At 38.9% G+C, this 27,644-nt stretch overlaps 1 pseudogene; it reads left to right on the forward strand.

Annotated features, from left to right (window-relative positions):
* The first annotated feature begins 441 nt into the window (after positions 1-441).
* LOC120551337 overlaps positions 442-27,644 on the forward strand; it is a 29,496-nt pseudogene continuing 2,293 nt past the window's right edge.

The following is a 27,644-nucleotide window of genomic DNA, read 5'->3' on the forward strand; positions in this document are numbered from 1 at the left end:
TTGTATTGCTCGTGAAACAGTGACCATGATACCCGGTTTAGCTTAAGATAGGCTACATCCAAAGTGGGCTAAATGACCGTATGCAACGGTACATCTGTAACATTCTCATTGTAACTTAATGATTTACTCTTCGCAACTATGTCCTCCCCACGGGGAACTCTTATTCTTGCACAAGGTCAAGTCTTTTTTTACGGATAGAGTCAAAAAAAACAACTCTCTTTCATAGTTAGGTTATTGCAGTTGGAATGACAAGCTTTCTGGACTTCAAACATTGCCTAATTAAACTGTAAATTGCAGTAAGCCTTACACACCACAACATGAAGTATAAATGATTGAATGGGTTACCTTAAAATCAGAGGGGATGTGGGGGTAGGTTTGTGGGGGTGGGTTTCTCTATCAGACTATTAAACCGATGCTGACTCAGGATCATCTCATTCAGTCATGGGTCGTCCTGGGATTCAGATGTGGACATGGAAACTGTGTGTCTTCTTGAGCTAGATGTGCGTGGGCCAAGCAGTGGCAGGACCGTAAGTTACCTCTACAGTTAAAAAATAATAATAGCCTGTAGTTGAATGAATTGGTCATGGGAAAGGATTTTATGCTGCATATTCTTCTGGGTTGGGGTTATTTCCATGTCTGATCCAGTGAGATATGTAATGTATGTGTGTCTGTGGCTGTAGGCAGTACATGGTAGCCATTCCTGCAATTCTTGAATCTGGAGCTGAGACCAAATTCTGTGCGAGTCTCCTGCAGCCCAGCGAGACTCTGGAAATGAGTGTCACTCTGATGTCCCAAGAGGCGAATACAACCCTTCTGAAGGAGATGTCCTGTCAAGAATTTCATACCTGCACTGAATTTAAGGTCAGCTTTCCTGATTTGATCGATTTGCTCATTTCCACAAAATGTGTTGAAAAACATTGATGGGATTTCATAACACATACAGACACCAACAGATTTGTAAAGGAAAGCACTACTGCTGTCGTAATACTTGATTTTAACAATTCAAGTTACAACAGTTAAATATTTATAAATCATATTTTTTAATGGGATGTAATGGCTCTTGGTGTCTATAAAATCTCTTTCTGTCACAGGTTCCTTTAGTGCAGGATGAAGTGGTGCAGAACTTGGTGGTTGAGGTACGAGGTGACACATTCTACTCTAAAGAAGTCTGAAAAGTTAAGATCCAAGTCTATCAACCAATGACATTCATCCAAACCGATAAACCAATCTACCTCCCAGGACAAACGGGTAATTTTGAGCTGATGGGTTTTTAACTTGATTTGTTTTGCGTTATAATTCGGTTTGGTTACCTATGTAGATTACATGACTTTGTGTATAGTATTATTGAGGTGAGATTTCTTCCTCAAGCCGCTAGTATTTTTATTTTTTTCCCTCATGCTTAACAACTTGCTTCTGTTACGTTGTCCTGTCTATGCTGCTTTGTGTTGTGAGAATGAATCCAAGAGCTATGGCGTAGTACACAATATGCTGCCATGTAGAGACAAGTTTCCTCTTTACAAATTGCAGTGCATGCAGCACTGTGTAGAAAATGTATTTCCACAATATGAAATCTTTTATATATTGACATTCACAGAACCATGTTAGCATATACTGTACAGTGGGTGTATATATGTTAGTACAAATAATAATAAAATTAAATAATAAATTACTCTTCCCCTGCTCCCCCATTCTGGATAGCATATTAGTAATGTCCCACATTGACAATATTATTTAAAACGAGGTATCTAATCTCAAAATGAGTACTATACCTTAACAGCAGTTTCCGCGCAAAACTATCCACTACTTTATTGAAATCCAAGGCTGTGTCCAGATTCCTAAATGTTAATACTAATTATGCAGACTGAGCTGAAGGTGAGGTTTCCTTCTTTGGATATTGGGATATTTTCCACTGATTACTAACAATTTGTGCAGTTCTATGGCAGACAACAGGGAAGACTAATAGTAAACTATCAAAAACAGATCAGTCACTGGCCTGTTAGGATGTTTAACACTGCTGTAGAAGAGCTGTAAAGGCTTTATGTAATCTCTCTGCATGTCTCTCAGTGCAATTCAGAGTCATCACACTGGATACCAAGTTAAGACCTGTCAATCAGCTGGTGAGTGTTTGAACAGTCTTTCCTTTCTTTAGGTCTCATTCATAAACAGTATCAGTGATACGGTTTGATAATGGTGCAGGTTTTAGTTTTGATTGAACCAGAATATGAGATCCTGGTGAAGCTCTGGGTCAGTAGTACAACCACAGCCCCTTTAGGTAAACCTACCAAGCTGCTTTGAAGGTTGCTGACCCAGTGATGGATCCATTCCAACATGTGTTTCTCTTATTTTGCAACATTGTGTCACCAATTATCCTATTTAATTGGAAATTAAAGATTAAAATAGAACTGTATTTCTTTGTAAATCAGAATAAATGTAAGAGCTCAAGTCTTTAACTCGTTAAGACACTGAGGAATACAAAGCAGCTTGTCCTAACAAATCTTTCTTTCTTTACAGTACGATATAATTGAAATTGAGGTAAGAGTAACATTCACACTTATACATACTGGGTATAGTAAACTGAAAGTTACATACATTTTTTTTAAGTTTTCTAATACAAATGCCTTAAAGCAAAATGCTCCAGTTGACTTATTAGGCTATTAAAAGTTCAGCATGTTAATCTCCTAAAAACATGAAGTGACTTATAAGCTGTCAGGCCCAAGCTTTATGGAATGTTTCACAGATTCTGATATCAAATGTGACAAACACACAGTACGCTGTGTGGAGACCTATTTTACAACTTGAACAAGGCATTTATGAACAATTATAAAGTGTAAAAATTCATGCATGACTTTTGACACCACGAACCTTGCTTTACAGGCAGCATTTTCTGATGGAACTCTTAAGTTCTTTAAGTGTGACAAATCTTGACTCAAGCTCAATTTGAGCATTTTCTGGAGATATGAACAGCCTCTAATGTTCATCAGTAAATGGGAGTTATGTTTTTTTGCATTGCACAAACTCTAAGACTAGCTAATAAAAGCTAGTAAGTGGACCAAAAGTTAAGATGGATTTGTCATACTACATAAAACTTGGTTTAAAAAGGAAATGAGACAAATTTTTATATACTTTTGCAGCAAATTCTGTTGGTACAAACACCCATTATACACTAAGACCAATAGATCTGTAACTGGGCACTGATATTAGCCTGCCAGTGTGTATGCTTTAAGTTTTCATTTTTCCTACTCATACAATTTTACACCAAATCATGGCCCAGTTTTATCTGCCATCTTGTGGAAGGAGAAGAAATGCCGCTTTTCCTGTATTCACAAGTTTCGTATTGTCACACGTACTTCACAGGATTCTGACAGCAACAGGATTGGACAGTGGCTGAATGAAACATCCAATAGGAAGATATTGCAGCTTTCTTACGCCTTGAACTCTGAGGCCCGTGAAGGAGCCTACCAAGTTACTGTGTCGATTGGGTCAGATCAAATGCCAACGGCAAACTTATTCACCATATTTGAGGTGAAAAATTACGGTGAGTTACTTTTATTTATGTTTTTAACCATCCATTTGAATCCATGTTTAATGAAGCAACAATGCTAATCCCATTGTGTCCCCAGTTTTGCCTAAATTTGACGTACAAATAAATGCATCTGATGAAGTAAGTATTAATCAGGAAGAAATCAAAGCTGCAGTATGTGCAACGTAAGTAAAAGCTATTTTGCTCATTACTCTTAATCTAAAATGGTTGCAGTTTAGGGAATGGTTTCTTTTCAATTTCTTTTTTTTTTTTTTTCTCCCATCTATTTAGGTATACATATGGACAACCTGTGCCGGGCAGTGTTGACTTTAAGGTGTGCCGACCTTTAAATGCCTATGTTGGTGTACCTCTTGCATACACCCCTTGCTACGAAAAAACAAAGCAGGTACAGTAGCTATTGTGACAGTCTCATGAAGCAAGGTGCATAGACCTTAAAACTACATTACAGTCTTATCGGTCTAATGTACAAATTGAAGAGTTTAAAAATTCATTTTTATACAATGGAGATAGTTGGATATAAAGTTTTGACAGTTAAGTTTTTAAAGGGGTGATAGAATGCAAACACTTTTTTCTTTTAAATACCTTGTCATAGTTTAATAATAGTTTGGTGGGTAACTAGGACATACATAGAACCTCAAAATCCCATTGAAACCTCTTTCCTCTGCAAATCTCACAATTTGAAACTGCCTCTGAAAATGGCTCACAGTTCTCCCTCCCCTCTTCCTGCTAAATGGCCGGTGTGAGCGTGGTCAGTGAGCTTGTTACACCCACAATCTCTTACCACAGGTTCCAGTTAATCTTATAATGGATATGTGTGTGAGTTATTTAAACAAACTATCGGAGAAATAAACTCCACAAGTCTCATTGATAGAGCTCCATCCAGCCGCAGGCTCTCAATGAGAGCTAGCTAGCCTTGTCAAAGACTTCTGAAATTCACAAAAATGCATTTAATTGAAATCTGACAATTGTTAGCTTTATAAGACCTTGGGGTAGCTGTAATACAAGTGGCGTGATGAAATTCAAACTGTAAATATACTCTTATGCCGGTCAGCTCTGCGGAACCCTGATGTAGTCTAGTAGCCCAGAAACCATGACTTTGCCCTGGTTATGGAGCCCAGGCTTTCTCGTCAGACTGTGTGGAGCTTATGAAGTCTGACATTTCTTACCAAACTTGCAATTAGACATTTTCGTAAAACGGCCCATATATGAGCTTTATATAGTTGATTTCTCGCATTATAAAGCCTCGAAAGTGAATTTAATAATGAAATACAACAACAACCCTCTCCAGTGTGTCAGTGGTTGCTCAACCAATCACCACACAACTCATCTAAATATTCATGAGCATACCATATTGGGGAAGAAAATCTCTGGTTACAAATGCAGCCATATTCACAAGTTAGTTCAGGGCCCATAAAATGGCAAGCAGGCAATTTTCAGCCCAACCAATGTTGTATACCCTATTAGAGACCTTAAGGAACAGTGTGAAATACCCTATATAATACTGTACATCTATCACCCCTTTAAGAAGTAATAAGAGCATGATGTGTGGAAAGTTTGAAATGTCCTTCACTTTATCATTTTATCTTGTGCTTTCTAGACAGACACAAGAGAGGCTGTGCCACTTTTATCTTCACAATGTCAACTTTCATGAAAATTGCACAACACGCGCTTCAAGATGTACTGCAACTCAGTGCAAATATGGAAGAGGAGGGGACAGGCAAGTCATAAAATGTACCTATGTTTAAAGACTTAGTAGGCCTATAATAACAAATTGCTCTGCCATATATTGAAACAATATGGTGTACACATTGTTGTAACATGAAGGCTCCTTGTACAGGTATTTCACGCCCACAAGAGAAGACTACAGTGATTTCATATGTTGTTGGAAAGCTGTCTTTCACTGACACTCCCAAGATTTATACGAAAGGATCAAATGTGGAAGGAAAAGTAAGTGCATTTGGTCTTTTCTTCAATGTGATTCTATACACAGTGCAACTGAAGCAGTGTGCATTCTTGGTGAAACGTTGTGCTTCCAACAGGTTAAAGCAGTTTATTACAATAATACACCCATTCCTGACATGCCGGTGTTCCTGTTTGAGGGGGAAATGTGGTCATCGCGATGGTTGCAGAATCTCACAAGCGACAGTGATGGTGTCGCCAATTTCTCATTAAGCACAGCTAACATTGAAGGGGACATCCACTTACAAGTAAGAAGTAGAAACTACAATCTGTAACCCAACATTCATCATGAAGTTGATGATGATCCAAATCTAACAACTCAAATGGTTTCTCAATATGCTGCAACTGACCGAGGTGCCATATAGGAATGATCGGTCTATACCCCAAAAAATAAAATTGTTATGGCTGTCAAAACGGAAGCTTTCATCTGCCATGATCTCATTTTAGTTTTTACTTAATTTTTTTATTATTTTTTCCCCCTTTCCCTCTGCTCTCTAGGTTAGCAACACACCGACACAGGGCTACCCTCCTTACAGAACGCCATATTACGAGTCTAACGATCACACAGTGTCTTTGGCCACACTTTCGTCTCCTGATACTAAAACGGTCAGCTCCTTGGACGTAAAGAAGAAGGATGAACCACTTTCCTGTGACAAAGAAGAAGACATCTTCATCCAATACACCGTAGTTGGAGAGGCCCAGGGCTTTGTGGATGTGATGTATCTGGTGAGTGGTTGGTGAACTATTTTCCCGTCACCAGTGCTCTTCCAGAGACATGGCCATGGGGAAGATATTTTTCAAACAACCATTACATCATTACTCAGGAGATTTTGTGCTACATGTCAACATTTAAGCATTGATGTTGAAAAAAAGTTTGAAAGCTAACAGGGCAAACCCTGTTTACAGTTGCAAGCACTATACTGGAAACACTGTAAAACAAATCTGCAAAAGAAATTCAAGATGTGAGTTTCCACTACTTTTATCCAAATATTAAAAGCTAAATATCCAATCTGGTGAGATTAAGCCACTGGAGAATCACTGGAGGTGGAGCTATAGCAGAAAAAACACATTTGGCCCTATAACATACACCCGACATTCAAAAACCATAAATCTACACGTTTCCTGGATCTAACTGAATCACGGGATATAGGCCACGCCCATTTCCGCCTAGACTTTTCTGCATGAAAAATCATGATTTATCAAAAACCTACATTTTTTAACTCCTAGACCGTGCGACCGACCTGCACGAAACTTGGACCCAGGCATTTCCAGATTAAGCTGACAAAGTTATAAAAGGAATTTTGATACAATAAAAATTGTGCATATAACACACAAACTAATTTGTGTAGTTAACTATGAAAACACCAACTTTGCCATATCTCAACCAAAATGAAAGCTATCAACACCAAACCGTAGATTCTTCTTTGCCATGGCCCTCTGGAGGTCCCCCATGCGTTTTATGAAAATTGGTCACTAGGGGGTGCTAAAAGTACAAAATTTATATCTCAAACAGCTCATCTGATTTACACAAAATTTGATGGGTACAATCTAGGGCTAATCCTGCGGCCAACCCTAGAGTGGGGTACTGATGGGTCAAAGTGGGCGTGGCCTATCAGGGCTCCAGACTAACTTTTTGCACTGGTGTGCCTAACTTTTTTTTTTATTTAGCTGCACCAGCACAAAATTTAGGTGCACCCAAATGTTTCCTCGCATTGCCGTTAACACTGAATGCCAATACACGATATATAGCTCTGTATTTTTTTACAAAGTGGGCTAAATGTTCAGTTTTAAGTAAGTAACTTTTCAGAATTTATTAAAACAGCTTGTGATTAAAATAAAATGCAAAGACAGGGTTTCCTTTACCAGTTTAAAAATATACAGCTGCAACACATGTAACTGAAAGTTATCTAAAATGAATAGCCTTGTAGATAAATGTTAAACCTTTTAAAATATCTAAGACATAAACTGAACAATTTTCACAGACATATGACTAACAGTAATGGAATAATGTGTCCTTGAATAAAGGGGGGTCAAAATCAAAAGTAATCTTCAGTATCTGGTGTGGCCACTAGTTCGAAGTACTGCAGTGCATCTCCTTATGTACAGCACCAGATTGGTCAGTTGTTGTTGCCATCCTGTACCTGTCCTGCAGGTGTGAGATTCAGATGTATTGATCCTATGCAGGTGTTACACGTGGTCTGCCACTGCAAGGTGATGAGCTATGCTTCCGGTCTCTGTAGCACTGTATTAGCCACATCTGTTGTCCCATTGCACCATGGCTAAGGCATGTTCATGCAGATTAGCAGGAACCCTGGGCATGTTTCTTTTGGTGTTCAGAGTCTGTAGAAAAGTGTCTTTACTTTTCTAATGTTATAACTAGAAATTGCCCTGCCTACCCCCCTCCACCCTCTCAGTCAGTCACTCTTCTATCTGCTGTCCCCTGTGGTCAGGGGGGTTAAGAAGTTTGTTTATTGTAGAGAATTGTTAAAAGGTGGTCTGCATATGCATGGAGATGAACGGTTAACCACTACATTTGCAATGGCGGAGTACTGCAGACCTTGTGCATCAAACCTCTCAATATTCACCAATGTTTGCCCCCCCACGTAACACTTCAGGGCCTGCATTGGTGCAGCTCCCCAGGTCATTGGGGGCAACTGGCGCAGCTGTCGGGGGCGACTGGCATAGAGGCTTGGGCCCAGTCATAACTGCTTGCAGTTGTAGTTGTTTTTTTTTGTTTTTTTTTATTGTATTCTTTCTAGCCAAAACCTGGCAGCAACATTACCCATACTGCAACTCTACCCATACTGCAACTCAACCACTGAAAGTGTGGTCAGACATTCAGGTGTGTCATACTAGTAGTGGCTAATGTAGCTGATGGGTTCCACACCCCCAGAATGTTCAAACTTGCTGACTTATGCAAGGTAACATCCCCCCCCATATGCAGTAGTACTCTCCTATATACAAACTTGTGGTTTAGATTTGTAAAATTGTAGAGTTCACCTTTTAATACATTTTATGGAGTCTCTTAAATATCCTGCTCTGGATATGTTGTCTTTGAATAACTCCTCTTTTCAAATGAACTAAACAGTAAACTTTGACATGAACCATATAAACATATTCCACTATGTACTTAATCACATGACAGAACCTCACAGCAGACCGGGCATGTTACATTACTCATTCTTTGTCCCTTTCTTTCAAATTTCCCAGGTCTTATCAAGAGGAGCCATTGTTAAACAAGGAGTTGAACGGGTCGAAGTCAAACATAAATTGGTCTTAAAAGTGACTGGTCTTAAAATGTATCCTTTTTTTGAATTACCATGGCCAAGCTATTGATCTATGGAGTTATGTGATTGTTTCAGTGAATGAGGGCGAGGTGTCCTTTAAGCTGACAGTGTCTCCAGACATGGCACCAGTCGTCCAGGTTGTGGCTTACGCCATCCTCCCCAGTGAGACTGTGATCGCCAACAGCGCTGACTTCTCTACTGAGCAATGCTTCAGTCACAAGGTCAGCCTGAGAAGAACTGAGACATGTGGCAAAGGCTGTTGTCAGATTTTAGGTGCAGAATCAAAGTGTTTGTTAGTTGTTACAAAACATCAATATGGCATGTAGACTTTTCTTGAAAGAGCCCGGGGTTTATTTAATTTTAATTATCTCACTGAAATGAATTCCATTAACCTCCTACATGTTGGGGCCACATCTATTTTCTGTTATGGACAACCTTTTCTGACTCTATTGCATGGGTAAGGTGGTATAATCCATATGCAGTCTTAGCTAGTTATACTAACACAAGATTATTTATGCATTAAGCATTTCCCTTGTCTGATGTCATGGTGTGCAAGTCAGTGTAAAGTTCAGGTAAAAGTTCTCTGCGCTTCTGCAGACCACAACAATCCGGTGCAACCAAGGCAGGACAAAACTGTAAAGTAACAATTTCCAGTGCAACACAGGTCTTCTTACTTAATGGTTTTATTTCTTAAGGTGCATAATGGTGACTAAAGTTTCGATGTAAGGTTACATCTTCATCAGTCCTTGGAGAGAATGGACAATGAAGCCCTTAATAAGAATCAAAAGGTGTGATTGTGCTTAAGCGGGGCGTTGGCTGCCTGAAGTTACAAACGGGTCAAAGTGACTAAAGACAATGTTGATGGGTAACAAACCTAAAATGTTACCGATACAATGGGAATACAAGTTTATTCATCTTAAATACTATACTTTAACATACTTGGACATTAGAGAAAGCAAGTTAAATTCTTCATTTAAACTTAGAGGTTCTAAAGTGCAGAGTGTATCTATCCAAAACACTTCCCTGCATAAGAGTTTAATGATACCACCACCCCTAGATTTAGGGGGCAGATTTGTCTCAATTCCCCAGAACCTCAGATTCAGGGAGCCATGATTGCCCTGCTTACAATGCCTTGCCATAGCATATGTAAAATTCTGGGTACAAATTGCTCTTATGTTCAAATACCCTTAGTTTGAGTGGACTTTCTGTTTGGCCTATACAAGCCAATCTACAGGGACACTTTAGAAGGGACGCTACATGTGTACTGTTGCAATTAATAAATGACGAGATGGAGGATTTCTTGCCAGTGCAGGGATGTGGAATTCCTTTGCATTGGTCAAGCTGTTACATTTTATAGAAACGTGTCAGATGAGGAGAGTGATTGCAGTCGGCTCTTAACAGGGTGTTCCTACTAAGGGGTTTGTGATAGATGGTGGATTGTAGAAGATTTCACCTTTTTTAAAATTATGAGACCTAAGAAATCAATGGACTGATTATTGCATTCATACTATAAAGGACAAATCTGTGGAAGAATTTACATTAGTCAAAAAGTGATTTAGCTCATGAAGTGTACCCTTACATATTAAAAGAACATTGTCTATGGAAAATAAATCTTAAGTAAGAAGACATTGGTGTTGCCCCAGCATTTTTTTTTTTTTATTTGCAGTGTAAAGTTCAGTCAGCCAATTTAGGTGGAATGGATTATTTATGTAAATGTTTAATAAATGCAGCATTGATTTTTGGCCTCTAGGCTCTGACTCTGTCACTCATCAAAAGGAAGCACCAACCTTAGCAGAGCAGCGAATGCGGACTGACAACAATATCATAACCCCCAAATCACACTTGATACATTATGAGGAATGTATTAAGCATCGGCAGGACCGACTGCCATGTGGTCATTCCACTGGCAGGAAAATGCTGTCTAGTGAAATTGCTGTGTGGGCCTGGCGTGACAAAATTACCCTGCTAGGCAGTAAATTAATAAAACACACTTAAGAACAGGCCTTCTGATTAAACCTCAATCTGGGAGGGGAAAATAAAGCATGATTGTGTCAAGTTGAAAACATCCCAGGTTCTTATCTACCGATAAAGTCCAGATGGTGCAATGTGTCTTTTCCGATTGTGTCAGGTGTCTTTGGAGTTTTCTCTGTCCTCGGCTGTCCCAGGAGAGGAGACCATCATGCAGGTTACCGCCCAGCCAGAATCTCTGTGTGGTGTGAGCGCTGTTGACCAGAGCGTCCTCATCATGGAGCCAGGGAAGACTCTGGATGCAGACAAGGTAACTACTGGAATCAACCAAAACTATATGCGTACATCATGTTACCTTATGAATTTTTACTGTTAACTACTTGTCCCATGGTTAATCTTTCTTCCTTTTCTCCCTCTACCAGTTGTACATTGTTATCAACTGTGCAATACAGCTCAATGCTGATTTTGTTCTTTTCATCCAGTTGTAAGCGTGCTGTTATGAAAATGCTATAGTATAAGGTTATGATCACATATGTGAGGTGTAACCCTCTGTAAGAGTCTGCTTCATGGATAAAGGCAATGATTTGGCAAATATACTTTACATCCACGTTTCAACATATAGGAGTAGGGCTTAGTGTCAAAGAGTTTCCCAATTGTCAGATCTTCATCAGACTTTGTCAGCTTATAACTTTCAACCAAACCTTTCTTTTCAGATATTTCAATTGTTGCCGGTCACCGTAATGTCCTCTATTCCATATGACATTCAAGATAGTGAGCCATGTTTGCCTGTGAGACCGAGAAGATATGTTTTGCCATACCCCAATGGTGATGGGACAGTTGATGCTTATACAGTTTTCCAGGTACATCCTGCACAAATGAGTGTACAAAATAAAAAAATATACAAAATTGTTGCACATTTATCAACTTTTCAGTGATGCCTGTTTGTTGTATTATCTAGAATGTAGGGATGAAGATGGCAACAAACATGGACATCCGAGAGCCTTCATGCCTCACATACAAAGGAAGAGAATACTACCAGGGCTATGGTGACTTTTGCTCCATCAAGTGATGCATGCTGAATATTTACTTGTTAAAACAGGTCAGTGTGTCATTGCTTTGGTTTTTACCTAATGGAATATTTTCTACTTTCTTCTCAGGTTTTGGGTTTGATTTCATTCCTAACAAATTGGGAATAATCTCAGGCCCTGGAGGTGCTTTAGCTGCTGGGCCTCCTAATATGCCATCTCGTGATAAATCCCCAATAGAGACAGTCCGCACTTTCTTCCCTGAGACCTGGATATGGGACCTGGTGGAAGTTGGGTGAGTTTTTGCCACAGAGGGTTTTGATCATGTGTTTGAGGGCATTTGTGTGGGTGCACCAGAGTCTCTCTCAGACTTCCTGCTGTCTCCCTCACATGAATGGCATCAAACTAATTTACTGACACTGCTCCTAGGCTTTGAGTCTTAATTCATTTTAGCAGAATGTTAGTTTTACAGGAAATTTTCTTTTACAATTGTGTATGGGGAATGATCTTTTGGCTAGAGTACACATGAAACCCAGTAGAGTTGCTGAGATTTCAAGGACGCAGCATATGGAACACACTTATAAATTGTTTTTAGGTAACCATAACTACAATGTGGTGGTGTTACTGCAATTTAGGTCAACAAATTAGTAATCTACTCAAATTGTGTGTTTTTGACTATCAAGCAAGTGTTTAAAGTTTACGGTGTGTCTGTATTTGCTGATCCAGAGAGTCTGGAACGAAGGATGTCCCTCACTGTCCCAGACACCATCACCACCTGGGAGACGGAGGCTTTCTGTCTGTCCCCTCAGGGTTTCGGCCTGGCTCCACGTAAAAACATCACCGTCTTCCAACCCCTCTTCCTGGAGCTCAGCCTGCCTTACTCCATCATCCGGGGGGAGCACTTTGAACTGAAGGCCACCACCTTCAACTACCTGACCAGCTGCATCATGGTAATTGTTTTTTTTGTGACCTAAATGCTAATGTTGGCATGCTAACATTCCTGCTATGCTAATATGCTGAGGTTTAGCAGGTGTCATGTATACAATTTCCTCCACCTTAGTGTGTTGGAATCTAAAATTAGCTAATTAGCACAATACAATGTACAGTAAGAGTGATTGGTCTGCAGGTGCTTTAGTTGTAAATGAAAGTACTTAGGCAAAGTTATTTTTATATATAAAACTTACCTGAGGATGGCTCTAGACAAAAGTTAAGGGATCACCACATCTGTGGTGGAAATGTACTGAATTAGATGGAAATGCATGAAATATTTATGCAGTTCATGGTTTTAGGATACCAGTGAGCTTTTGAATAAATACTTCACTGGTTGTGTTTGTTTTTTTTTATTTGAATTATCTGGAAGAAAAAATAAAGCTCATGAATAACAGGACATAACATACATGTATGAATCTGAACTTTTGGACACACCATACTTACAATTGGTTATGAGTTGAACTTAAAGACAACAGTTTTTTTCTCAAACAGAATGAATCACTGGTTTAGAATACATTTTAAAATGTAATTACATACAAGGTCACCCATGGCGTTGCCCCAGATTACATTAAAGAGCTTTTAACCCCTTATAGCCCAGTCAAGCCCCAACAATCAGCTGATCAAAATATTTGGGGCTATTCCACCAACCAGACTGAAAACTAAGGTTGACCGTGCGTTTTCAGCTCAGTGAGATTGGAGGACTCACTGCAGCTTTTAAACTCCTTTTTTAAAACTCTTTTATAAGATTGCTTACACTTAACTATGTCTTCTCTTCCATTCTCGCAACACTAAAGGGTTTCTGAATTGATATTGTGTAAATATTTGAATCTTGAAACATTATTAACCTGTAATTGATTGCCGTTTAACTTCACCCACCTCTCTAGCCAGTCCTTTCAACTCACCAAGGTTGTAGTAAGTATCTGGAATAATTGTTAATTTCTTAAATCAATTTTCAAACTGCTTGATAATAAGGTCTCCTTTTTTATTTGGGGGAAAAAAAACATTTGCAAGATGCAACGGGGAAAGGTTAAATGCTGCAGCGTTGTGTTGCAGTTTGAACGAGTTTTTTTTTTTTTTTTTTGGGGGGGTTCCCCATTTGCATTAAATCTCCAGTTTTAAAATGTATTCTCTCTTGAACAGGTCACTGTGACTCCAACCCCCTCCTTAGATTACACCCTCACCCCCCTCTCTGGTGACCAGTACACATCCTGTCTGTGTGGCAGTGAGCTCAAGACCCTCAGCTGGACCATGGCCCCCTCAGCCGTAGGTGAGAGTCAAGCTTTTATCCACAAGGCTGTCGAGGTGGAGGAGCACATTTTGATCTCTATGAAATCAGTGAGATCCACATTAGTGACAATGTCATTCTGACTCAAGTTTCACACGGTTTCTTTTTAGGAGTTGTAAATGTGTCAGTGAGTGCTGAGGCTGTGACATCCCAAGTTTCATGTGACAATGAAGTTGTGAGCGTGCCTGAAAGGGGACGAATTGACGTGGTCACACAATCTCATAGTAAAGGTTGGTATCTTAAAAACAAGATGATAAAGGGAGAATTTTTAACCATTAACCAAATGGAAACTCTGTAACTCACATTATTTCTTTCCCTCTCAGGCTGAGGGAACTGAGATGACAAAGACCTACAACTGGCTGCTCTGCCCAAAAGGTCAGTACGGTTTACACCAGGCCTGGCCCATCAAACATGTGAAAAGACAAATACTGGAAGAGTATATTGCATGTTAAATGTAATGGAGACATTCACTACTTGGCTTGCAGATAGCACTTAGTTTCATTGGGATTATGGTAGATTTGCCAAGTTTGGTGCGGAGTGTTCTCTTTCTTTCTTTTCCTCAGGGGAAGTTTTGACAGAGGAAATGGACATAAAACTCCCTGAGAACATGATTGATGGATCTGCCAGTGCTTCAGTATCAGTCCTTGGTAAACTAATGGATTCATTTTAATTGAGAGTTGCTTTCCCTTTCTTCTAGGAAGGGAAAGGCTTGCATCAATAATGAATCTGTTAAATTGATTCACTTTTATTCTAACTAAAGTCAAAATACAAAGTGCATTTATACCTTCAACATATTAAATTAGTTTCTCTCTGGATTAACAAAAGGTGGAATAACAACATGAGAACAGTTTGTCTTTCAAGCCCCAGTAGAAAGTAAAGGTCAGGTTGGTTACGTGTTCGGTCTCAGTGATTCCGTGTTTTTGGGCAGGTGACATTCTGGGCCGGGCTCTGAAGAACCTGGATGGGCTGCTGCAGATGCCGTATGGATGTGGTGAGCAGAACATGGCTTTGCCCAATTGCCCCAAATATCTACATCCTCAGGTAATACCCTGAGAAACACACAGCAGCTGACCCCAGCTATCAGGGAAAAGGCTACCAACTTCCTGACCAGTGGTGAGTCTCCGTTTACTTTGGTAGCTAAAAGAACACGTATGCCAAATCTACCGTCTGCTACATTCTGGTGCTGGTTGCACAAAATATAATAAGCAGCGTGCATAATCGCTAGACATTGCTTGTCATTCCAATTAGAGACTACAGATCAGGGGCACCCTGCTGGCCTCTGGGTTATGGTGCTGACAATAGGCCCCTACCCCACCATAACTTCTAGGCCACCAGGGTGACCTTGTAGCATGTCTTTCCTTCGCTAATTTTTTATTTTTTTTAAACATCTGTACATTCACCTACAGAGCTGTTTTAAACATTCACCTAAAATCATGAGCTTATCAGAAATCAAATCTGTAAATGCCCTGTTTTTATTGTTATACAGGCTACCAGAGACAGCTAAATTACAAAGATGAGGATGGTTCTTACAGCACTTTTGGCGTAGGACCAGGGAACACTTGGTGAGAACATTACTGGTCAATTATCCACAAAGAAGAATTATATTTGCATGTTGTCCAAGATTTACATGACATGCAGTTTCTACTTGTAGAGTAGAAGATTATTGTGAGCATTAAATGGATCATAAGTGCTTCCTCTTGTCTTTTTGTTTTTGTTTAACTTTTGTTGTAATATCCTCAGGCTGACTGCATTTGTGTTGAGATCGTTTGCCAAAGCTCAGTCTTTCATCTACATTGACCCAGCGAACATTGAAGCGTCTGTGACTTGGCTGAAAAGTAAACAACAAAACAATGGCTGTTTTGAACAGTCAGGAAAGCTCTTTGACAACACAATGGAGGTAATTAAATTAGTTACTAGTTTGTAGAACAATGATAACTGAAACTAAAGGTCAGTATGTTATTTTTACTAAATTACACTTTAGTTAAATGAAAAGGCACCATCAGGACTTTCATTCATGTCTCAGTAACTAATGCCATCCTGTGCCCACTTCACAAAATTTGCCATATGAGAATTTCCTCTTAGATTCATTTCAACAGGTCTTTGAATGATGTCTTGTAAACAATCTGATTAGTCGTCTTGTGAGGTTATAAACAGAGTTTATGGTTTTGAATTATGGTTGAGGTGGTCAGTTAAATCGATCAGGACTCCATTACAACCAGGGAATGCTAACCGAAGGGAAGGGGTCGGAGTACTAGTGTTAATTTCGTCAGACGAGACTAAATGTTAAACGACTTTTTTTGTTTTTTCACGACTAAGATGAGACAATGACGAGACTGCACAATTGTCCAAAAACACTAAGACTAAATTAACATGCATTATTGTTAAAAGACTAAAAGTTTTTGCTTAAAATAAAAACCAACTTTGTCTAAAAGCCTACTTTTTCATGATAGAATATTCAGCAGTTACTAGGGTTGGGTACCGAGGCCCGGTGCCTTAACGACCGCTATCTACCAGACAGAGTAGAAACGCAAATTCCGGCTGCGCTTCTCTCTGATGCTCCTAAACATCACATGTCACCCTAGTAACAGTACACTTAGCAGCAGGTAACGTTAGCCTACCGTTAGCTAGTAACTGGAGTAAACGCTGTTAAAATGCTGACAGCTAAACTGTGCAGAATGTCTGTCTGTATTTCTCTGTATAGGATTCCTGTAGCCGCCATTGTCTGAAAAACAGATGTTGCGTTCACTTCAAATTCGCCTCGCCAGCGTTGTGCTGCATTCAAAGTTATGGTTATCGTCTTTCCCGTTCAGTGCTTGTTTTTGTCTAACAGGAATTTACTGGTGAAATAAGGAAGAGGCTCAATATTTGGTCGCCTTTTACATCGTAACTATTTGACTGAAATGGTTATCAGATATCTCATGTTGTCTAAAAAGACTAATGTTTTGACTAATACTTGACTAAGATGGTTTTCTTTTGACTGAAACTAGACTAAAATGACAAGACTTTTAGTCGACTAAAACTTGACAAACAAAGATGTGAATGACTAAAACTAACAAGGACATTTGGCCCAAGACTACGACTAAATAAAAAATGGGTGACAAAATGAACACTACAGAGTACCCAGGCCCCTCGTGAGGGCCCAAGAAGATGCTAGAATTAACAGCTGTAGATGTAGGGAGGGACCCATAGAGTGCCTTTTTACCAGGCCCAGAATTTTGTGCTCTGGCTGTAAGGGGAATAGACTCAATTTGGCTAAAATTGATAATGGAGATGGCAAAATACAGTTTGAAAAACATGGCAAATGACAGGCCTACATTTTGCATCCAGTGAGTCAGACTAGATCACTAATTCAGTGTGCCGATGTGCTGCAATTGGCACAATGTCTATTATCCTGCATACTTATTCTTCGTCTTGTGCCACATTTTTTTTGTCCCGCTACTAGTCACGGCGCATTGCCAACACGTGCACACAAAATGCATCAAAATGTGTGTAATGCTCAGGAATGGTGTGCTATGTGTTTTCTAAGATTTTGCAGTTTTTCACAATCTGCAAAATGGCACAAAATTTCCTTTACACTTTAATGGGAAATTTTTGGCAAATCTCTTAACATCACTCAAAACAACCCCTCTTCAGGGCCATGCTGTATCGCCATACTTTAATGTAGAAAATGAAGTTTGGTCACAGCACTTCTGTGACCAAATTTTGTGCTGGTCACAGAATCCACCAGACTTAAACTTTTTTTTTTTTTGTTGCTGATAGAAACTGAAAATATCTAGAAGGACGCAGACGGTTCCCTGTTGGTTACCTGGTTTGTCGCATATATTTGACACCACAAACCTAAAATCCACATCAATGCATTCACCAGAATTTTATCTCTCTTGTGGTGATAAAATGTTGCCGATTGGACCCACGGTTTTTGAATTACAGAACAAACTTAAGAGGTATAATTATCATTAAATTGACCCATGGAAGATACTGTCTAACCCCTCACTCTATTCCCTCACTGTGGAAATCACCATAGCAACAACTTCTGACACACACCTATCATGGAGAATCTTTACTGTAGGCCATGTTGTCCTCTTTACAGGAAAGCAGAGTAAAGGTAGCTCAGATCAGCTGTTACTAATGATATTAACTATATACCTGTGGTGACAATGGCCTTTACTCAACCATTTTCAAATCACTTTAACAACCCATACTGCCACAGGAGAAGAAAAGGAGAGGACAAAACTTAAAACCACATCAATGCGTTTGCCAGACTTTTAGCTCTTGTGGTGATATTTGGCAGTTTGAACTCGGTTTTTGAATTAAGGAACTTCAGAGGTATAATCATTAAATGGACATTTTTCACCTGTCAAACGGTCTCTCCCTCCTTCCTCAATACACACAAGAGGAAGAAAGTGTTTGCTAACATGTCATGATGGACTAACTGACAAACTGACTTCAGACCTCAACACCAACAGCAGTTTTCCACCAGACTCCATGTAAATAAAGTAATTTTAGCATCCTAAAACACTTCATTCAAAGTCGACCGAAACCAAATAAAACTATGAACAGCTGTTTTTGGTCTTCTCTACACTTTCAACCATCACAACTCTAGTGTTGGTTGAAATAACAGTTTACCGATTTTACATGTGAAAATATGTTGGCTCTAAGAGATATAAGGAGGAGGTTTCTGTCACTTTGGTATGTGGGATTTTGATGGATGACCTTTTGACCTGGGGGGTCAAGAGGTCACGACCTGTCAGAAAGTGATTGATGCCTTCCAGGTGTGTGTGACTGGTCTGTTCTGGAAGCTTCTAGAAGGAAGGCGTGTCCCGGAAATGACGTGTGTTAAGTGATGCAATGAGGGCGTCACAGGAAGTAGAAAAATGTTTCATTTAAATGATCCAATGAGCGTTAGAGATGAAATATCCGGATGTTTTGAAATGATCCAGTGAGAGAAGAGGGGTGTAGCGCGAAATTTTGAGCATAAAAAGGGTTTCTTCCCCGTTTGAAACAGAGAAAGATAGGTTTTTCATTCTACACACAGCATGAATGTAAGTTTGAGTAACACTGATGCGCTTTGAAATGAGCCAATGACCAAGAATTAAATCAAGTATCTTTACACTCTTTGGAGCAGAGAGCAGAACGTGTGCAAGGCAGGGTTGTAAAATAGGAATGTGTAAGGCTCCTCTTACAACAGGCCAAGTAAGTGATTGTAATAAGCGTGAATGGGCCTAAGCCCAAAGGTCAATGCATTTCTACCCACACTCACGCGACACACACACACAACACACACACACACACACACACACACACACACACACACACGCACACACACACACACACAAACAGCCACAGTTCATGTTGTCAGTACATGTTGATCGTATGTCTGTGCATGCTTAGCTCTAGTCCATATGTCTGGCTGTCCTCGCGCCCTCCGCTGTTCGCACTCATCTGGCTGTGCCTTCTTCGTTCTGGCCCGGGATCGGTGTTCACTCCCTTTCCCAACATACCCCTTTTTCCCCACTTTTTCCCATGCCCACAGCAACACTCTACCAGAAATTGTGCTTTCAATTCAAATAAGCGCAACCAGTAAGAAGTAGTAAAAAAAAACATTTTCAACAGATCACACAAAACCACAAATGGCATTTGAACACATAACATTCATTGTGACTACTTTCTTTGAATTTTGAGTGATTTATTCAACTTAGTCACACTTATTTTTGTTTACGGTCAAAATGACCGCCATAGAAAAAAAAAAGTATAATATTCATCCATACACACACTCCTACAACTTTCCTGTGCTTGTGTGCCATTATACACATGAAACACACGCACACAAACAGACACAGTTCATGTTGTCAGTACATGTTGTCATGTTGCCGCTGCATGTGAGCCACTAATGTTCCGCACACATATGCATATGAATTTTAATTTGTGAATACATTTGTATCATTTAAATGTAACCACATTGACTTAAAAGATTGTTTGTGTTTAATGTGGTGAAAGATGCAAACAAAAATTAAAAACAAAAAGTATGCTTTTGTATTTATACAAAATGCAACCTGAACCAAATATGTTTCTTTGTAAAACGCCAGCGTCTAAAAGTAAATAGTTCTAACTTGAAGTTATATGACTTCACCGGATGCATTTATGTTTTAGAGACGTTGCGTTGTAATTCAGAATTAAAACAATGTCGCCAAAATGTAAGTCTTACAGGCAAGATATGGTATGTTCAACATGAATTTGTGAATACAAAACTTATTTTGTATAATTTTAATGTAACTAGCACATTTGACAAAAAAAAATGTGTTTAATGTGGTGAAAGATGTCAATTTAAAAAGATCAGTACTTCCTAAGTATTTACGAACCCTCATAAAACTGAATTCAAAGAAAAAAAAAAAAAAAAGTTGAATCTGTTAAGATTATAAAGGGGCATACAAAGGCAAAGTTAGAGGGACGCAAGATAAACCGGCGGGTAAAGATTTACACCGGGTAGAACATGTTAAGGACAACATGCGGAAGAAGGTCAACATGGCGGGCGACCAACAACAGGAACGGGTGCATGGGTTTGGCGCTATAAGTAAGCAGATTGGCGAACTTTAAATCGAGAATCCAAAGCAAGATCTAAAAATGTTTAAAGAAGAAATTGAACATGACACGAGAGAAGAATTCCACGAGTTCAAGCAAGACGTCAACCAACAGCAGCTTAACATACATGCATGCTATAAAGGAGCAAAAACGAGAAAATCAGCAAGATGGAGACCCAGATCGATGACACGGATACGTGAGTACTGAAGCTAACACCACTCTCCAACAAATGATGAAGGACCAACAGAAGCTGGAGGACAAATTGAATGACTTGGTCTCGAGCAGGGCAAAGATGGGTCAGTGATAGCGTTTGTTAAAAAACTGTTACGAACCGAACTGGAGTGATGAGGTGGATTTGCAGATACAGCGCACTCCACAAAGCCCTGGCACCGATACCTGGGTTTTGTAAAATTAATTTCCAGCAATACAGTACTAAGGAGATGATTATCCTGAAAGCATGGCCGACAGAAAATCACAATAGGATGTGGAGGGGTCAGAGAAAGCGCTTTGGTAGGAAACATCTGATGGAGCCGCCTTCACCATGGCAGAACGTGGGTTGCACACAGGTGGAGACCTTGAGAACAGTGCCAGGCGAAGCAGAGTACGCCTCCAGAAATTTCAGCGCAGAAACCGGAGGAGCAGTAGTGTTTCAATACAGACGGTAAATACTTGTCCCATAATATACTCTATTGTTAGCCAGACCCACATCAAGATCCTGGGTCTGGGAACTCACCATTGGCAGGGCTCAATCTTCCATGGGCGGGATAAACGGAAGTCTTTCAAATTTCCTCTGCACCAATAGGATAGCCGCTACAACCAGGCAGAGCAACGCTTAGGTGATAGATTAAACTTTTGCCGTATGTGGTCGGCAAAACTCTGAACACATCTTCATTTTTTAAGAATGACTTCAGTGCTTAACTCCAAGTTAACAGGTAGCAGCTAATGGGTAGGTGATTTAAAAAACTTTTGGCTAAGTTGCTAAACGCATCTTGTTGTCATTTAAGGTCCCTGTTCATGTTGCGACAGACATTTTAATTGCATTTTTGTCTGTTAAGAGGCACAAAGGTATCTTATGCCCCCAAAACTGCTGTTTCAGCTAAGTGGAAGCTCTGGGCATTAGCTGCAGCAGTCCGTGTTGCTACCACTGATTTGGGCTCGTATTTATTTTTTGCTATCATCAGTACTCACATTGGTATAGCGATCAAGATTAGTGTAAAAATTGACTTTGAAAAACTGACCCTGGCTGCCGCTAGAGTGCGTCTAGATATCTAGGCTACTATATTGTATTTTATGTGCTGACTCACGGGAGCAGTGAGAGGTCAGCTCTGTCTACTGGACTGTTAGTCAAAGTATCATTCCCCTTCACTTTAAAACTTTTTATAGTTTTATTTTGTGTTTGTTATAATGCTTGTTCTAAGCACATTATTGTGCTCCAGTTATCTTTACTTATGGTTTCAATGTTTAGCCTGTGGGAACAGAATGGTGTGAGATATTTTCAGCCCTGCTGTGATGCAGTCTAATGAAGTGAAGTTACTGTCCTTAAATGTGATTGGGTTGGGAAACCCAATTTAAAAGGTCTAAGGTAAAGGCCAAATTAAAAAAAGAGAACGCATATATATATTTTTTTTGTTGAGTGCAACTCCTAATAGTAAAAAACTATTTTTCAAATAACTAATGGATGTAACTGCACTGGAAGGGTGTCTGTTTATGTGTAGGTGATTTTAACATAGTATTGAATAGCTACCTGGATACAACTAGTCTAAAGAAAAATAGAATTGAGGTAGCTGATGTCTCTGACCATAGTGCACTATATCTAACAGTTCAACTAGAAGGTAGGATGCGGAATACGGGGTTAAATATAGGCTTATTAAATAACAAATCAGCTGTATAATAAATTAAATCAGATATAAGAGAATATTTGAAGATTAATGACAACGGAGAGGTGGATCCATCTGGGACTCACTGAAGGCAGTGACTTCATACAATTGATTGCCTTAACAACGCCAAATAAAAAGGAGGGTCTTGAATATAATAACCTTGTATTAGACCTATCTAATGTGGAGCAGCAACATAAAAATAACAGTGATCCACAACTTTTAGTGCAAATACAACAATTAAAGAATCAGATTAATGATCTATTAGAACAAGATGTTGAGAAGAAAGCTTGTTTTTACAACCAGACATATTACTTAATCAGGCCGCCTAAATTACTTGCTTACGTAAACAAGAAGCGGATAGTACCATACATAAGATGCGCGGACCCAGAAACAAATCAACTAAAATATCATGCTGTAGAAATAGAAGACATTTTCCTATACTACTACAAAAAACTATATACCAAAACCTCCAGTACTAAAGTAGAAGCAATGGAACATTTTCTTAACGATCTGGATCTACTTTCTGTATTGGCAAGAAACAAAATGATTGTATCATTAGCAGATTTTTTCACTGGAAGAGATAAATAATGCAATAGCCAACTTAAAATCAAGTAAAACTCCAGGTAGTGATGGTTTTCCAGTGGTATAGAACCTTTAAAGAAGAGCTAGTTCCCCGCCCTGCTGAAAGCATTTAATGGGATTAAAGGAGAAGGTAAACTCCCGCCATCATGGAAAGAGGCACTTATTACAGTAACTCCCAAAGGAGGGAATATTGGAGTAACTATAATTAGAACACTTTATCAACAACAAAGTCAATGGATCATTGTATCCATTTTTCACATTGGAGAGGGGCACTAGACAAGGTTGTTGTCTCAGTCCCACACTATTTGCGTTTAATATTGAACCCTGGACCTCCTTATCTATACTGATGGAAATCCTAGAGGAGTTTAGTTATTATGCTGGTTATAAAATAAATATTACAAAGACACAACTTTGGTCATTCAACTATACTCCTTCAAAGGAAATAAGATGTAGATATGATGTAAAATGGGATATGGAATCAATAAAGTACTTACGGGTGCACATAGTTAAAACAAATTATATGAGGTAAACTATAATTTAATTAACCAAAATATTAAAAAGATATTGAAAGATGGTCTACACACCCATTGGATTTTAGTAGTAAGATTAGCGTAATTAAGGAACATTTTGCCTAGATTGCTATATCTATTCAGGCCTTGCCAGTAGTGGTCATCAGTTCTTAGCCTGGGATGGAAAGAAGCCTAGAATAAAATATGCAACACTTCAGTCGGCCAAACAATAAAGTAGGAATGGCGCCTCCCAATCTTAAAGCAGCTCAGTTCCCTCTATTTCTTTGGTGTAATGACAACTATTTTGCTAGATGGAAGGAAATCGAGACGTACGCTTGAAGGTTATCCAATACAGTCAGTGTTAGGAGAAAAAGAAGTTCTGGTTTAACTTTGCGCAGGCAGCTAAAACTAAGGAAAGACCAGCGAAGTGCTTAGATGGATAGCCTTTGACACCCTGTTTAAGCCAGGAGTTATTCAAGGATTGGTCAGTAAAAGGTATTAAGGCAGTGTAAAACGATAATAGACAACAATGAATGACAGACTTTCCAAACATTAAAAAAAAAAATGTTCCCTTCACAAACGGGATTTATTTAGGTATATACAATTTAGAGATTACTACAACAAAGAATTGAAAATGGAGAACTCACAAGAATGTAATCCAGTTATAAGATAAATGATAAATGCTTATAGACCAAATAGTAACCGTGCTTAAAATCATTTCTATGTTGTATGAAAGAATTATCGAATGTAGGAGCAACTCAACATTATATTTGAAATCAACGCGGATAAAAGGAACTAATAATGGAAAATCCATCAGATGTATGGTACAATATGTGTTAAACCCAACATACTTCCGCAAGTTCACAACAATTGAGTGTGTTTAACTGGAAGAATTTGGGCGCTTCTTTATTACACCTAAGATTAGCAGTAAAACATCATCACACACACACGCTTTTTGGAGTTCTGAAAATAAAGGTCATTTTGGGAGGATGTACATTTAGTTTTGAGTAATGTACTTGGCTATAAGATTCCTTTCTTATGTACTGTCTTGTAATTGGGCCATATTTCACTTTGTAACAGTACAGAGGGACAGAAACTGGTATAAACCCGATTGTCCTAAACAGCAACAATAGTTTGAGGTCATACATGAAATAAGGGAAATGGAAAGGTTGAACTAGGTCTGAGAAAAGGTGCCAAAAGATTGCAGAAGTGGACATTTTACTTAAATAAAGCATAAGGACATTGCAGCTTGGACTCATTAGTGGATAAAGCAGTGACTTGAAATGTATACATTTTATTTCTATTTTTGTATCACCGCCTTTCCTCTTGTTTCTCCCCTTTTTTACGATTTATTTTATTTTTATGTTATGTTTATGGTGTTGTTTTTCCATATATCACTCACAAATTGAGGCTAACTGTTCAGTTGTTACAATGTACTGAAAATTCAATCAAAACTTCACCAGATGCATTTATGTTTTAGCCGAGAAAAGGCCGTAATTTCCTAATACGGAATTAACACATCGCCAAAATGTAAGTCTCACAGACAAGATATGGTATGATCAACATGAATATGAATTCATGAATACAAAAATGATTTTGTATAATTTTAATATAACTAACATTCGCTTAAAAGATTGGATGTGTTTAATGTGGTGAAAGATGTCGCTTTAAAAAGAGTAGTAGTAGTAGTAGTAGTAGTAGTTTAGCTAATTATAATAAATATACAAACATTAAACATTTTTAAACCTTATGTGATCAGTGTTAAAAACAAATGTAAGATGAGATTCAACGTTGCCCCAAAATTTCTTTCTTTGTAAAACGCTAACGTTAAAAGTAAGTAGTACTACTTTTGCATTTTTACTCTGGTCTTATGTTATCTGCATTTCAACCTGAGCTCAGAGCTTCGTACTCATGGATTTTACTTATTATTTACAAACATTACCAGTGTTAAAAAACAAAGTGCTTGTGACATTTTTGTATTAATACAGCTTTTAAAATGATATTGTATTCCTCTTGACGCACAATATGTATAAAAATGTAAGATGAGATTCAACTTTGCACCCTGTCCTGTTTTTTTTTTTTTTTTTGTAAAACACCAACGTTAAAAGTAAGTAGTACTATCTTGAAGTATTTAATAATAAGTATAAGTAAGTAACCCTGGTCTCATGTTATCTGCATTTCAACCTGAGTGCTAGATTATTTTAATTGTCTTTTTTCTATCTACAACATCTATCAATGTTGGAAGATCTCTCTTGGGTAGACTAGTTTCTACCTTTAACAGAGCAAGGGCCTCTAGCTTGCAGTTGTCAGCTAAGGTCAAACTCTGCTCTGCAATCAGACACACACACACACACACACACACACACACACACACACACACACACACACACACACACACACACACACACTCATTTATATGTTTTATGAGGACCAACTTTATAACCATCACTTGTGGGGGCCACCCCTTCTAAAGGTGCTAGACGATGAAAAAATCAAGTATACTCAGCATAGCTTTGTTAGCTTATACCTTCAAACATCTGAATTGATAAAGTAATGACTTCCCCATCCTATATGGGGACTTGTAAAAACTGAGTTAACATGGTTGGTTGGACCTCATTTGCATGTTATTTACATAATTCACACAAATTCCATCGTGATTAGTGGGGACTTTTGCAACAAATAAATTAAATAAAGGTTTAATTTACAGATTTAATCCATGTAGAATGAAAATATGCATAAACAGTACTTTAATAACAAAATTTGTAAATTCATCTTAGCTTAGTCGCTTATAGATAGCGGATAATGCTGGAGCATGAAGCTTGAAAACCATCACACATCTTAACATAGCAAAACATATGATTTATTGATATACAGTTGAAACCAGATATTTACATACACTTCAGAAAACTTATCAGTAAACTTTTATTTCTTTACTGTCATACATGAAACAGAAAGTAAACTTTTTCTGTTTTAGATCTCCATTTGAGTTAATTGGTGGCACGCCTGTGGGATGGCTATAAAGGCACACCTCAAACACAGAGCCTCTTTCTTTGACATCATGGGAAAATTAAGAGAAATCAATCAAGACATCAGGAAAATGATTGTGGACCTCTACAAGTGTGGCTCATCCTTGGGTACAATTTCCAGATGCCTGAAGGTCCCACGCTCATCTGTTCAGACAATAATACGCAAGTATAAAAACATGGGAATGTACAACCATCATACCGCTTCAGGAAGGAGACGGATTCTGAATCCCAGAGAGGAAGGTTTTTGGTGTGAAATGTTCAATCAATCCCAGGACAACAGCAAAAGACCTTGTGAAGATGCTAGCTGAAACTGGTAAGACGCTGTCCACAGTAAAACAAGTCCTGTACCACCATGAGCTAAAAGGTTACTCTGGGAGAAGAAAGCCATTACTTCAAAACCACCATAAAAAGCCGAAACATGTGGCAAAAATCTTAATTTCTGGAGACATGTCCTGTGGTCTGACGTAAACAAAGATTGAACTCTTCGGCCATAATGATAAAGGGTATATTTGGAAGAAAAAGGGCTAAGCTTTGAATCCTCAGAACACCATCCCAACTGTGAAGTATGGGGTGGTAGTATAATGTTATGGGGTTGCTTTGCTGCATTAGGAACTGGTGCACTTCACAAAATAGATGGCCCCATGAGAAAAGAAAATGTTGTGGATATATTGAAGCAACATCTGAAGACATCCGGCCAGGAAGTTAAAGCTTGGGCGAAATGGGTCTCTCCAAATGGACACTGACCCCAAGCATACCTCCAAATTAGTTACAAAGTGGACAACAAAGTCAAGGTATTGAAGTGGCCACACAAAGCCCTGATCTCAATCCCATAGAACATTTGTGGGCGGCACTGAAAAGGCGAAAGTGCGAGCAAGAAGGCCTACAAACCTGACCCAGTTACACCAGTTCTGTCAAGAGGAGGGGCCAAAATTCCAGCAAACTATTGTAGAAAGCTTGAGGAAGGATATACAAAAACGTTTGGCCCAAGTGAAACAGGCAATCCTACCAAATAACTAAGA

Source organism: Perca fluviatilis, chromosome 2 (assembly GCF_010015445.1).
Source record: "Perca fluviatilis chromosome 2, GENO_Pfluv_1.0, whole genome shotgun sequence".
NCBI lineage: Eukaryota > Metazoa > Chordata > Actinopteri > Perciformes > Percidae > Perca > Perca fluviatilis.